The sequence below is a fragment of the Falco punctatus genome, assembly GCF_963210335.1.
Source record: "Falco punctatus genome assembly, chromosome: 3".
NCBI classification, from domain to species: domain Eukaryota; kingdom Metazoa; phylum Chordata; class Aves; order Falconiformes; family Falconidae; genus Falco; species Falco punctatus.
The window spans coordinates 8,528,207-8,543,861 of record NC_137582.1 but is presented as its reverse complement, the minus strand read 5'-3'; the positions used below and the strand labels follow the sequence as shown (position 1 = coordinate 8,543,861).

At 37.3% G+C, this 15,655-nt stretch overlaps 1 protein-coding gene across 3 annotated transcripts in view; it reads right to left on the bottom strand.

The window, feature by feature from the left end:
* The window catches only part of CDH12 (cadherin 12), a 321,664-nt gene that overhangs the window by 235,399 nt on the left and 70,610 nt on the right, over nt 1–15,655 (bottom strand). For 2 of the 3 annotated variants that reach the window (XM_080377768.1, XM_080377769.1), the window contains exon 2: nt 831–974. The gene's annotated coding sequence lies outside the window, so the exon portion shown is untranslated. Of the gene's footprint in view, nt 1–830; nt 975–1,044; nt 15,637–15,655 lie in introns of all 3 variants that reach the window. The other variant, XM_080377767.1, reaches the window with a different exon arrangement.

The window sequence follows — 15,655 nt, the reverse complement described above, 5'->3', positions numbered from 1 at the left end:
CCTCATGTACTCTCTCATTTCTTTGCAGATAAAGAACTTGAAGCACCAGTCTATTTCTTTCGATGCCACACTTTCTATCACCCCATGAAAAATACATCCTCTCCCTCTTCAATCCAACACTACACCCCCCCCCCCCCCCCCCAGCAACTACCAAATTAATTTTCTGAATTTTCTGGCCACTCGTATTGAACTAGCACCCCCACTCACCCTTATCCTCTTCCTGAACTGCTAATCCTGCAAAAACAACTATCCAAACCCCACCAGCCTCCAAGCATAACATAACATTAGACACACCAGTCGCAGCCCTCACTCTGATGGTAACCTGGAAAGCTGCATGCATATTCTTGATTCACATTTCAAAAATCCCTTTCTGTCTTGTTTAAATGCCATGGGACTTTGAAGCCTTGTGCCTATGTGTTCCTGCTTGCACAGGAGCAACACTCCTTATTCAAAATAAAGTTTTACCTTTGCTTTCCAGCTGCTGTGCTTCCTCAAGTAAAGGTACTAAGCACAAAGGGGGAAAGTGCACTTGCCTTTCCTCCTCCCTTCTCACACTCCTGCACATTTCTAACATTTTTACTTTTTTTCCCTCTAAGCTTCAGATAACCACTGAATCGGAAAAAAAACCTGCAGCCATTCATAAGAAGCTGCTTAAAACCTGAATCCCTCCAGAAAGGAGTTCCAGGCTGGGACACTTGCCTCTGCCCCCAGCCCTCTCCTGACAGGCAGCCCGGCTCCCTTGCTGCAGTGCAGCCCGTCAGTTCACTCAGTTTGAACTTTCAATGCAGAAATTCGGCATGATGCAGTCAGCCAGATAAAGCAGCACTTACCTTAATTGAAATCTTTTCTCTGGTAAAGCTGGAGCATCAGTCAAATCAACAGTGATTTGGGGGTAATCTAAGTTTCAATCAACACCCTCCGGGTAGCTGCATACTGCTATGCCTTTTTTTCCTTGATGTTGAACTCTTCACTGTCTAAAGGAGAGAGAGAGAAAAAGATAAGCTGAAATCCTCAGAGGCTCCTAGGGAGTGAGAGAAGACGCACCAAAGCAATGTTTCTTAACATGAGATTCTCAGCAAGCGTGCTCAGGTCTGGAAGATCGCGTAACTGCTGTGATAGGCTCCTGTCATGTCCCCTGAGCCGTGAGATGATCATTGACCTGATTAGCTCCGAACACTCCCTACATGCAGAGAAAGCACTGAGAGGATTGGTGGGTCGCAAGGGAATTGGGAAAGGCACCAGGGCCACTTGGGAATCTTCATTCTTCCAGACTAATGGATGTGCTGCAGCAGCTGAGGCTGTGATTTGTGAGGAGGTTATGCACAATGTTAACCGTCTAAGGACTTAAACAAATGTGCTTTTGCATGCTGTTTCTCAAGGTGCACCAGCATTCAACTCAGGGTAGAGCTGAGTAATTAGAGACTGATGTAGCCGTTTCGTAATACATGGCTCACTATATGCAATGTTCTGTAAGATGAGAGATAAAGTGGATTCATACATTTGTCTCTGACCCTGGAGACAATAGCAGTTAATGGGTGGAATAAGTGAAATTAGCATGGTGGGCTCATATTAGCCCCCAGATGGCAATCAATCACCATGGAAAGAAAATGAAAAGAACAACAAAACCCAAACAGACTAGAATTATTTAACAAGTGTATGTGGCAATTTCAATAAAATATAGAGAAAGAATGCCAAATTAGTATAGAAAGGACTCTTCAACACAGAGATAAAATCAGCAGCAATGCACAACAATACAAGTTCTCTTCTATGCTTGCAGTAGTGGGGAAAAAAAAACCCAAAGAATGCATTTAAAGGACCTAATTTGCCTTTTCACTTATGCTGATACAAATTAATCTATTAAAGATGACAGCTTAAATTTATACGGTAAAAAAAATGAGGTGTATTTTTTACCTGGTTTTGGTTCTAGGATATTACAAAAACTAAGCTTCTGTGTACCAAGTATTCAGGCTTATATGGTCAAATGAGTTCAGCCAAAGTATGCCAACTTTTATGACTGTCCTCATCTGTTATTTTCCTGCTTCTTGGATGCAACTATGGAACTAGCCAATTGACTCAATTTTCCATTCAGATTTATTTACGGAAATACCAGTTTGTGAGTAAGAGAGGAGTTCACAGAATAACCTATCTAGTGGTGGTGGTCTGATACACCAATATAAAATGGATACATTTTAATTTTGATAGCAACTAAAGAAGAATATTTGGAACTTATAGTGGCAATGTTAGTTCAGATGTAGTTGTCATAAGTTACTCTATGAATGCTAAACCAATGATAATCATAAACATATATTGAAATTCTTAATCATATTTATTTACCTTGGATCTGTTTTTATCATTTTTCAGGTAAATTAGTATAAATGTATTTTAGTAGTTTAGGCAGTCAAAAAAGCAATTTTGAAATTTTTAAGCAAATGGCAGAAGAAATGGATTACATATTCATTTTCTCAAGGCATTCACATCAGAATTCTTCTTATTACAGAGAAAACAGTATGATGTGACTTCCATCACTCGGAAGCAATGAGAAGAGTTCGCACCTCCAATTTATTTAGCAAGAAACAGAATACAACGATTTCTTACCTTAACTGCAGTCACCCTAACTGTAATGCCTGAGAAACAGGTAATAAATGTAAGTGCCCCATATTACCACTACACAGCCAGTACGAAGAGACCAACTTTTCTATCCTAGCAGTGCTGGCTATGTATTTTTCATGATCCTCTTCTCAAAGTGCCTCTCTCTTCCTACTAATAAAAAGCTCTTCCATATAGAAAATCTGGATAATAAGATTGTCTTTGGCAGTATTTTATATTTGGACAACAAATTTTTTAGAACGCAAGTTATCTTTTATTATGATTTATAGAATGCCTATCACCCAGGGATTCCCATTTCACCTGGGACTAATGGTAACAAAATAATCAAATAAGAAGGCTTTCACATGCATTAGTATGAAACATAAACGCATTCTTGACCTTGAATAAATGGGTTTCATTTGTCAGAACTACAGTGATTTGCTGCTACAACCCTCACTGAAAAAGAGGTTACTTTCCTTACCCATAAATTTGTATCACAGAATGGGCAGCAAGTCATCCCAACACCCGTGATCTTATCTGTTCTGACATGACATCCTTCATGGAACAGGTAATCCACAGACACACACTGTATTATTTATGACTTCAAATACAAAGAAAGAAATCAAATATGAAAAAGACCTTATTAAGACAATTTCTTTGCCATTCCTGAAAGCTTCCAATTTCAGTTTTCTTGCTATTGTGTTTAGTTAAGTCCTAACTCTCATGAGCCCTGAAATTTTCAACACTTCTCTGAAACTACTCTTCCACCACCCATGAGATCCTCATATTAGGAATACTTTTCCTATTACTATCCCCTTTTCAAATATCTTTCAGTAGCTTTATACTAAAAATTCCATTTTTATAATATAAATTGTAATCTTTCTCACTTGATGTTCAGTTTATCTTTTTAAGGTTTTAAAGTCAATGTTTGTCAGAAGTCAATAGTACATAACTGAATTATTTTAATTGTTTCTTAGAACAAGTAAAGGTCTGAAAAATAAAACACCAGGTCCAGAAAGGGGACTAAAGCACGAAGGGATGAAATTTGAAGTGACAAGGTAATTGATGTTGTTGCAAAAACAACTGGGACCTACTGTTGACTTGGACAATTGGGTAAGAAACCGGCATTGTTAATTAAGTGTTAACAAGTGGAACAATAATTTGAATAACTCATAAATCCGGATGCAGTCTAAATAACACAAGCGAAGCCACTTGGTTTGGGTCCTCTTCCCAATCTGAAATATAACTTAAAATGTTGAACTCCGTTCCTATCAATCGTCTAAATAAATGGACAGAGGTTATTCAGAACAAGGATCAGAAAAGGAAAATACCTTCCATAAGAGACAATATAATCACTTATATAGATACAAATAATTAGACAACCTTCTCAACTCATCATTCTTATATAAAGGGGACACACATTAAACAAGTAAATAACAACAATAATTAAAAAAAAAACAACACACCAGGGGAAGAAAAAGGAATAATTCTCAATGCAAACCATATTTAACTTTTTGAATTCACTGCCATAAGCCATGACTGTAGCAAAGAATCAAAATATACATGTGTGATAAAATATTGAAATCACAACAGGATTTAAAATGTATATACAAGGAAAAATTCTTTGTTTCAGGACTGTTCTTCAATGAGAAGTAAAAATATTACTTCATGGGCAAGACAAAATAATAACCATAGGAAAAAATCCTCTACCAACTAATATAATATAGTAGCAAAATTTAGAAGACCTTTACAGTGTCATTGCACAAGCCATGGTATTTTTACTATCAAAGGTCATTAGATACTCATGCTTCATTAACAGAACAATTTTGTTGGTTTGGAGTATATTTTAACAGATTAATAGCATTTTTCATAAGAGCTGTATTTCCCAAATTGATGATTTGAATAGACTGAATGCCAAAATAAATACAGAACCCTATGTTAGTGTAAGTTTCATAACATTCACATAAAGATCTTCAGTTCAGAGACATGAACTACTGCAGCACAATAATTCACCATATATCAATGTAAATTCAATACAGAATAAAAGGCCATAGAGCAGGGGTCCTCAAACTTTTTAACCAGGGGGCCGGCGTGCGGATGCAGTGGCAGGCAGTCATCTGCGGCTGCTTGGTTCCCCCCCCAACCCCTGGCAGGGGGGTCTGTAAATATCGGGGGCTGGATTGAGGACCCTGGGGGCTGTATCTGGCCTGCGGGCCGTAGTTTGAGGACCCCTGCCATAGAGGGACAGTAAGAAAAGTGATGGAATCACCTACATGCTAACACATTCGCAACTTCTCCATTGGCCCAAATCCCACAGTCAGTTGCCTCAGCTTTGCTGATGCTCAGGAACTCAATGAACTACAATTGAATTGTGTCTACTATATCCATATCTTCAACATAAAGAATATTCTTTTTCTACAGTGAAAAAGATCTTCTGGTAGGAAAAAGATATACTATAAGATGATGTATTGAGAGTGTCAATTTGCCCAGTAAATTCCTTTTTAAAAAGTAATTAACAAAAAAGGCTATTGTCTGCTTCATTTTGGCTGGACAGACAGTAATAGCAATCAGGTGTGAGAGTACTCTAGGATAGCAGCAAATCCAGCAGAATAAAAGACTTTATAGAAAAGACTGAGTAAATCCATCTTTATCCCTCATCTCTCCTGAGAAAAACCTATAAATAATAAACCAATTAATGATATTAACAATGTTCTGAAGAAAAAGAAAACCATTTGAACTTTCACAACCATTAGATTTTCTGCATTTTGGCAACCAGATTTTCCCCATGGCATCCAGAGACGAGTAACTCTCAGTAGTAGGTACCTGACAATTGCCATGCATTTTGGCACTGAAATTTTGCTCTCATCCTCATTAACGTCAAAAGCACAAGCTGAGCAGATTCAACTTCAAATTCTCAACTGGCTTACATTCCCATAGCTGCACTGATTTAAGTGGAACTGTACAGCAGATTTATAAATTAGTGAGATCTTGTGTAAAAGCAATACAATCTGTCATCAATGAATAGCACACTAAATTTCAAAGATCAGCCTTCTAGCAACATCATCCAACTTTTTATTTTTGATACGGATTGCTTTCTTCCGAATTTTATAGCCACAGTGAGTACAGACAACACAGGAAACCTGTTTGCATCTAATAAAAAGTGTAATCTTGAACATCCACCACTTCAGTTCAGCAACTTGTTCAACAGGTTCTTGACGGTAAGATAAAGATGTGATCTAGATGGAAAGAAACACATGAATCCTAGACACACTCAGTATACAACTGCTCACTTCATCAGACTTCTGGTAGCTCAAGAGGCTCAAACACATTCAAAGTGCTCTTGCTCTTACTTGATCACTGTTCTTACTCCCAGTTTAGCAATAAAATAATCAGTACTCTTCTTTTTACTTAGGCCAAACTTCCAAAGATAAGTAAAAATAGTGCTTTAAGAAATTTCTGAGCATGTTATGCAATACACAGTTTGAGCTTCGTTGTACGCTTTTATTAAACTAGGGTGGTAGACTCAAGCATTTCAGTGTTAGTGGTCTTTAGTTCCTTGGAGGCATCCTCACAACATTGGAGTTATTTAGGAGGTACAGGTAACCCTTTAAGTAAAGGTCCACAAAATGCATAAAGAAAGAAATGTAAATTTTGGAGCACTGTAATAAGAGTGGAACCGTTCCAAAAGCATAATGACAGTGGGAAGGCTGGTGGTGACTAAATACTCCACAATTCAGTTCTGGAACATGTTAAAGAATATTGTTCTTCCCAAGAGTAGGGAACTTATGGGCAGAGAAGGTACATAGCCCTGTGAGTGAAAGAAAACGTGGAAGGACAAAGTTTTGAAGGTTGCATTCAGATCTGGTAAAGAGGGAAATAAAGGTATAAAGATGTGAAATGGAAACAGGGCACCACTGTTTTGATTGTCTCTTCAGTTTTACTACCATCTGAGAAAAAAAATACTTTGTATCACAGAGGAATATAGTTTATGTTCAAGCACCCACTGAATTATGTTTTTACATAATTATAAAAAAAGAAACAGAATGGACAATTATTTGAATATAATATGTGCCTACAAATCTATTTATTTACAGATATGTATTATAAAGGCAGTTTTGTCAAAACATGGAATCCAAGTTCTGTTCAGTCTGGTATGTCTTCCTGTGTGAGAGAACCTCAGAGCTGCTAGAATATACTCTACAGAACAGAGGAAATTTCAAATCTGAAGTTAGTCTATCTCTTGAATAATTCTGTCAGTAATACACCTATAAAGTTCAACTGAAAACAAGTTACACGGCTGTAACAAAGCACATGGTTTTGTAGCTAAGTGTGACATGTAATTTCTGGTCGGGGTCTCCTTTTTGCTGGGGGCTATAGACCTTTACGCATAACAGCGAAACCAGAAGCACCCTGCAAGTTGCATCACAGGAATATTGTGGGAGACAGAATGACTCAGAGACATCCTTTCTAAAATACAATTCCTCCCTCACATCATTCTTGTTCAGGTGAAGGGAACAGCGTGATTTGTGGTATGACCTGTCTCAGCAGCAATTTGCAACAATTTCCCAGTAAAATCTGTCTGCTCACTCCCTTTTGCCATCCACTTGTTTTAGCATGCAGGGGTAGGGGAGAGAGGATAGTGCAGAAAGTAGTGTGCAGGGATGCAATACACTGTTTGTAACCACATAAATATCTTATACCTATCCATTAGCCTCCATGTTCCCATCTCTCTGAATAAGGAGGGGTTGCTTGTCCCCTTGAAGGGGACAAAACTAAACTGCAATTTAGTCTTGGGATTCTCTCTGGCATTTTTATAGCTGAAGCCTGCTCTGCTACTTACTCAGACTAATGCTATAAATCTAACACACTTTAAGGGCCACATTTTCGGTGCCATAAACCATCATATCTGTCCATTTTTCAGGGGAACCACAGGGCTTTTATAATACCTAGAGAAAATCAGTTCTTAGGAGGTGACAACATCCCTGTCTGAAATTGTTCAGATATTTTTGGTTTCTGGGAAGGCTCAGAAAAATATAGTAACAAATATAAACATTATTTAAACCAAACTTTCCAGCAATCCTAACTTGTGTGTCTCTGACTATTTTTCAGTCTTCTAACTTCAAAGGAATTTTGTTTGGGTTTTTTTGTTTGTTTGTTCTATTTTGTTGTTTAATTTTACCCTTGGCTGTTTTTCTTTACATGATGCCACTCCTCTTTTTCAGTTTGTGCATTTCAGAGTCGTCTTTTAATCTATTTTTTAAATAAATAAAAAAATATCTTTTCTTTCTCTTCAAGTTATTCTAACATACTCATTCTCTAGGCATAGGAAACATCTTGTTCCTTACCTTAACCTGCTCTCTTTCCACTTACTTATTCCTTATTGTTTCTTCCTACACAATTCTAGTACTGCAAGCATTTCCTGTCTTTCTTCTCTAAGGATTATTGGCGCCATCTCTCTTAATGTTCCTCCTTCCTTTTTTTCTTGCTGGGTTGTTGTTGGGGTTTTTTTGTTCGGTTCGTTGGTTGGGTTTTTTTGGTTTTTTTTGGAGGGGGGCAGTCTTGGAAGGAAAGGTATTTTCCTTCTGCATTTTCTGGCAGTGTTAGAATGGATAGATATAGAAGGAGAAAACAGAGGGGAAATAACAGCTGCATTTTTTCCGTATACACATAATAAATTCTTATGTAGGAAAAGGAATGAAGTGCTGATGAAATTGCTTTAATCATCACATTCCAGTTCAGGAGGAGCTGGAAATGCCATAAAGGAGCATGACTGGAAAGGTTTTAATTCCAAGTTCTCTCTTGTTCCACATGGTCTGAATGAAGTTTTCTCTCATATAAGAGACACCGGCCCCTTGTCTATAAAGGAAGACTGCCTTCTGTACAGCCAACAGGGAAGAAGACTAGGCTACACTATAGAGAGTACCTGTAACATTATTTTGATGCCAAACCCTGAAAGAATAGACTGATGGGAACAGTGTCAAGTATGACAAGCTCTCATTTGGGGTCAGCTCTCTCCTTCCATGTGTGCCCACACTGGTTAGCACTCAGGCTAGGTTCTGCTGTGGGAATACCCAAGCTACACCACACCAAGCTGACAGTGGACAGGAGGGGCAGGTAGTCCCTCATCCCAGTCTTCTGAGCAGAGCAGAACTTTGGGAGCCTTTCAGGAATGTAAGTAATTTACTTCCTTCCATGTGCCTAATGGCAAGATCATTACTCCTGAAAGTACTGTAATCTGTCCAAGTGTCTAATAAGTTAAGTGGCTTTCATGACGTCAAGAAGCCGAACTGCATAATGCATATAGATCTTATTTTTGGATACCTACAAAAATGAAGATTCCAATCTGGTACACAGACACTGAATCTAGTACACAGACAGTGACACACTGCTTAGCAGAGCCTAACCCCGTAGAGTTTTCTTCTTGTTTGTGCCACTCATACCATTAACCCTTCCAATGCCCTCCTATTAAAGGTAGCAGGCTACTACTGCATTAGTTTGCTATAGCCTATAATAAAATTCTGAAGAACACTGTTGCTTCCTTCTGAACAGCTGTATGTTTTTCCCAATCTGCCTGGGGTTTTGATTCTATCCTGCACTTCAGAAACATCAGTCTCATGGGCCTTTGTGATCATCAGGTTTCCTAAGATTTCCCTTAGATGATCAGCAGAGATAAAAGAATGAAAAGGTAATAAGATACTAAACTGCCTTATGAACCGTTCCCTCCTGTAGTCATCATTTACAATTGGATCTATCAATGCTCAGCTTTAAAAGCTCAGAAGGCACAGAATTAGATCATGATACGAAATGTGACGCTGAGTTCTAGCTGGCAGGAAACTGAAGGGGGCAGGAGGAGAACAGAGCAAAAAAACCGTCCTCCTTAACTCAGGCAGCCCCTTCGCTCAGGGGCACAGAGACTATGGTCTGGCAACATAAACTTGGGCATCACATCCCACAAAGGGAGTAAAGACATCTTAAACTCCACTGCAGCTTTCTGCCAAAAACCTGTACAGAGCATGCTGGAACACAGTTTCTTTGATATAGTCTTGCTGTGGAAACGTGTTGGAAGATAACATATTTTCACAAAGCACAGACATCCTTAATCTCTTTTGTAGATGGCATGGTTTGAGACCGTTGTTTAAGTAATAAAATTTGGCCTCCAGTGGTTAAACTGAATAGAGTTCTCTAGCCACAGAAGGCAGATACATCATACAGTACATTAAAAAAAATAATGGTTCAGGTTAATAATTATATCTTTTCTGGACAGGAGATATTATGTGATCACACTCATTTTAGAACATTACCCTTACTTCCCCCTTTTTCTGAATATGAAGGAATGAAAGACGGCTTAATTATAGTACTAGGAAATTACCTTCCTTTTGGAGGTGGGGTGGAGAAGATGGTCTTATAATCACAATACAAAGTTGAGACTGTGGGATATTACCTTAAAATATTTATTCTCAGTTAGTCTCTCTGTTCCATTTGCATCTGTAATAAGTAACATGTTTAAATGACACTCATGTATATGGAATGAGACTAGAAGAATTTGGAAGCCAGAAGGTACAGGTCTTGCTTCCCAACTTCACAGAGTTGCATTTTCTTTCATGGTTACAAGTTCTGATTCATGACTGATGTGAAAATGTGTAATATTAACATTGTCTGTTTAAAATGGTGGGTAAGAAATGTAAACACTACATATTCATTCATGTTAATTTGTCTCTTTACAAGCATAGCCAGCTAGCCTGTGTTCAGCTATCTCCAGAACCATCTATACTGATTATTAATCAGTTTGCAGCAACTCTGCATCTTTTTTTTCTCCCTATTCATGAAGACACTTCTGAGAATAATAATTATGCTACTTAGCCTTTATCTAGTGCTTCTCATCTTTCAAGTGCTTCACAAATATTAATTCATAAATTAGTCTTTCCAACAACTCAGATTACTCCCATTTTACAGATGGAGAAGCATTAGCAGAGGGCAAGTGACCTGCCTGGGGCCATGGAGAGTACAGAAAGGGGAGAGGACTAAGGGGAAAGGTGCTTATAACCAGAAAGGAATAGAGGCAGATGGGACAATGATGTGATGGTTCAACAAATAATGATAAGATACCAGTGAATAATTTGAGATATAAGAGGGCACATAAGAGGGCAAGCAGTGCTAGCCTTACCATGTATATGCTGAAGGATCCACAAATAAAAGCATCGAACTGACAAATAAAACATATTGTGTACTTTTATTACTTTTTTTAAAACAAAACCCAGTCTGTTCGTAGATACTGGCAAAATCTTGAAAGTAATCATGAGCAAAAAAAACCCCTAAGGTAAGGAAAATGGAAAATTCTAATTTATAGGGCATCTTGTTTGATGTAGGGCTAATGCAAAGACTGCCCAATACTAGTGACATAAGTTCAGTTAAGAGTGTTACACCTGGTTCATTTTGCATCTAGGGAGGCTGATAGAAAGCATACTGTCTGTAAGACTAGATCTAGATCTCAGACTTAGTTCAAAATGAATGCAATAAAATAGACTTGCCTCTTAAATATTGCCTTTCTGCTTCCCAAATAACCTCCGATAAATTCTCTAGGTATCTCACTTACTTCTTGTTGTTTTTAATGTTATGATAAAAACTTCCTTTTAATACAGATCTCCGAAATGACTGCAGGAAAAAAAAAATACTTCTACATTAGGACAGGAGAACTTGCATTAACATTATTGTATGGTACTGCTGACAGGAAGACTTTTTCATTAAGGCTGTGAGAGATACATCATTGCCTGGAATTTAGGACAGCAACTGGGGATGCGAGATATCCAAGCTAAACCCATGATCTGAATGACTGAATGATCTAAGAGCAAAAATTGTTTTCTATGTCACAGTTGATAGGAACTCGGGGATTGGTTTTGGATTGCGGTAGAATCCTGACAAGTATACTCCCCATACCTACCCAAATCATAAAGCTCCAAATGGTTACAAAAAAATTCAAAGTACCTTATGCTCCATGCAGACTGGGAACAAACTAAAAAGGCACTGAGACCTGTACAAAATCCACCAGATATACAAACAATTGGCTAGGGTTGAGATCACTTTTGCCCCTTTTTAAGAAATTTTGCTTTCTGCTCCATTGATATGACAAATGCTTGTTTCAGTTGCACTTTATGCAGACATTGATGTTTGGTATATAATGCTGTATTTTGCTGATCAGTGACAATAGGGTCAAGGTGGTGACCAATCTGTATACACTCATACTCAAAACTCTCACACTGCACTGACATCATAGAGTAAAGAAAGCCCCAATAAGAATGAAAAAGAGAGGAGGAACACAGAAAAGCTCCTGTTAAGTTCAACCACTACAGTAAGGTATGTGCTGCAAGTTTTAGGGCTAAGAGGAGAGGTCTCACTCCTGCACTCTGTGCATTTCTTTCTCAAGTTACCCCCTTGTCTGAAGATGCCCTTATAGGGAAATATATTTACCTATGGAATAGAGACACCCTCTCTGTATCTTGGAAAATTATTTGCTTCCCAAGCTCTAAGAACCTGGGAGAAACTTCTTATTCCAAAAAGGAATAATCAAAACATACCTTTCTTTGCTTCTGTAAGATTTTGAAAGTAAAGATCATAGTTTTCTTTCTTTCAGAGTTCTACATCCTCTTAACATCAATTTTCCCTATAAAATTTATTTAAGACACATATTAAGGAAAAGGTGTCCTGTAAATTGCAAGCTGGAATAAAGTCTCTATTGGTGTTATCTTGATGTTACTAGCACAACTTTGTCATGGTTTCAGCATTTGTAAGCTTTGCAGCCACTATGCATGCTTACCAATCCAACCACTGACAACAGCAAGCAGCTTACCACTTCTGATCTCAAATTTTGTAGTAGTGAGAAAAAAAATTGACTGGGGAGAGTTTCTGCAGCATGTTGTAATCAAAATGACACTATTAAATTTGTGATTTCATCCAGTGATTAATTTTTTATTACTTCCTGTGACACAATGGGTTTTATGTTGTTACAAACGAGTAATGATCACAAAACCTCCGCTAACAGGTCACATACACAGGTACAGGACTGGTGAGAACAATGCTTGATCATGACAAGAGGGTATTACACCAAAACCAAATACTGCATTTTGGCAGTGAAGTTTAGTCAGGTTTGCTTTGCTTAGGCCAGCCTGTTGGAGGTCTGTGTAAGGCCACAGACCACTCTCAGTGAAATTCAGAGCACTGTGCAGAACAGACTTTAGCAGACAAAAAAAGTGGCAAAGAAAACAAAGCGCCTGGCTCAGCTGTGATGTGGCTTAGCATGGAGGAGAAAAACCTTGTTTATGCAACAGACATAAAACCAGCAAGGATAGGGAACAGAAGCCCTGAGTTTCTTCCCAAGCGAGTGATATAGCTGCCAGGTTGTGCATAAACTGCTGCAGCTTCATCTTGTGTTCCCTTTCTTCAACATATTTCAGCTCTAAGAGGAAGATATGGATTTTATTTATATGTCTCCAGGATTATATTTGGAGGCTGCTGAGGAAAGACAGAACTCAGAAGTGCTGCTTATAGAAACTTAATTACTGTTTTAGGAAGCAAGTTCTTTTAAACAATGATTTATTTTACCTAAATCTGTCAAAAAATAGGCAGTGTTATGCAGTTCAGTGCTGTAAGTTAAATGAATAGTTACCAAGGCAGGGTGTATACTGGTTCTTAGATGTTGGAACCTACAAGTAATCTTTACATATCAGCTTATCTGTAACAAAAAGTTGTTAATACAATCTGAATGCTTCTGATGCTAATATTTTGAAGTACTTCAGGCTATTCTAGGCTAAGCAGGAAAGGGTCAGTTTTCTTTTTCTGTTACTCTCTATATTTGCATAAGCTTTAGCTTTGTATTCTTCAACTAGGAAACAGTATGTAATTATTTTAGATGTCTTCTTTTATTGCTTAATTAAAACTATAGAAAATGGAATAATGTAAACTATCACACTGACATTTGCACAGCACCACATTCGCAATCAACCGAAAGCATATTTGTCGTATGTCATTAATGATATAAAAGATACAAATTATTTATGATATTAATAAAATATTGATTTGTTGAACACTATATTAATAATATATAATTCTGTTCTCCATCAACATGACACCAGGATGAAATTGCTTTAATTTGGTTTAGAAAATAATTAAATACAGACTTACACTCATGGAAAAGATCTCTTCTGCCTTATAAACAGTAATAAAATACATGCCTTGGAACAACCTCTAAGTAAGCACCTGCATAAGAAGTGTATTGTAACGATGAATGAATTTACAGTGCTGTATCATTGAGCATTAATTCTGAAAGTGCTACTTTTTCAGAGAAAAAGTTCTGCATTAATAAAAGACATGCAAAATCTAGAATTCAAAATGAACACCTGAAAACAAAATAGAAGAAAGCATCTGTACGTTGCATAATTTGTTTCTAATTCAGGAAAATATATGTGTGAGATTAACAATAAATCCGCACACATTACTTCTTCAAAACCCTGAATCTTCAAAACAGGGAAACAAAGAATAATTAAATGACAGCTAGGATGGGTCAGAAAAAATCCTGTATCTCAGTATAACTATGGAATTAACACAGCAGAGATTCATAAGCAATGCTGGCCACAACTGACAATCTCTAAAAGTGAGTGTATGTTGCTGTTCTTCCCGCAGGTTTTTACAGTGCTTCAGTCAGTCTCCCAATAAGTAAAATACTTATGAAGGTGGCCTCTCTAAGTGGTTGTACTGCTTTTCAAGTGTCTGGGGCTTTCCCATTGTTTATGTCTACCTTCACCTCAACTTTTCATCCTTTATATCTAAATATGTTCAGATGGTAAATTAGCTTCCTTTTTGTATGCATCTTTTTCCAAACTTTTTTTTTTTTTTTTTTTTTTGAAGTGCACAGGAAAGCTACAGCAACAGTGATGACCTCTGTACCCTTTTATTTGTAGCACAATGCTGCCCATTTCTATGGCTCATTCTCAATACTAATAGGCATATTTCCAGTCAGTTCACTTCCACTTGGTATTATATACATTAGCAATCTTTTTATACAGGTCCCATACCAAAAAGCTCAAGAGTATAACATTTTGTAAAACATCAGAAGCAAATATTCATATTCCAGAACTTGTAAGTGATTTTATCCTCAACAGCAAGCAGACTGGGAATGGTTGCAAGTCACACAAGACATACCTGAACTCGTTCTAATTAGTTCAAACACCAGTAACAGCATATCAGGGCTCAAAGAACTAACTGCAAGCTAGCTGCCCAGATACATGCTTTACAATATCACACCCAGCAAATAGTAAGCTTGAGACAAAAGGAATAATATGGGACGTAACCCTCACAACCCATCAGAAAAATCCACCCAGTGGTTTGACTTGTTTCACTACAATCTCAATGAAAGTTGTTCCAGTGAGGTAAGTGAGATCATTTAGATGAAATTTGTATACCAACAGATTGTGGGCCAGACCCTGAACAAATTTCTTGAAGACGCTATCCTTACATGTGCCGATAAGAGCCAAAAAATTTCAATGAACTCATTAACTTACATTTAAACATTTCCAAGACTGACTTCTAATGTCATAATCATGTTCATAAACATAGTTTACTCAAATTATTCATGAATCATAAGTCTTGAACAAACGAAAAAAGGCACTGGTATTATATATGTATACGTGTAACTAAACTGAGAAACTTCTTAATAACTCACTGCTAAAATATGTTATATAAATATTTATACATAGGTGGAATTATTCATAAGAAGAAAAGGTGGTATACAACATTCTAAACAAAACCAAAGTATTCAGAAGTTTTCAGAAGGTATTTTTTGGTGCAAATATATTAATTTTCATAACTGTAAAGAATGCTGTAATATTTCTGTGTGCCTTGAAATATCTTAAAACTGTACAAGACTCTCATGACTGATTTATTTAATTGAGTTTGCGCCATCATAATCATTCTCCTAATTTAAGCTAGTCATTTATGCTACTGATAGTCCATTATTAGAAAAGAATGTCAGTAAGTTTTCTTCCACCTGAACACAGACACCTGATAGTCCATTATTAGA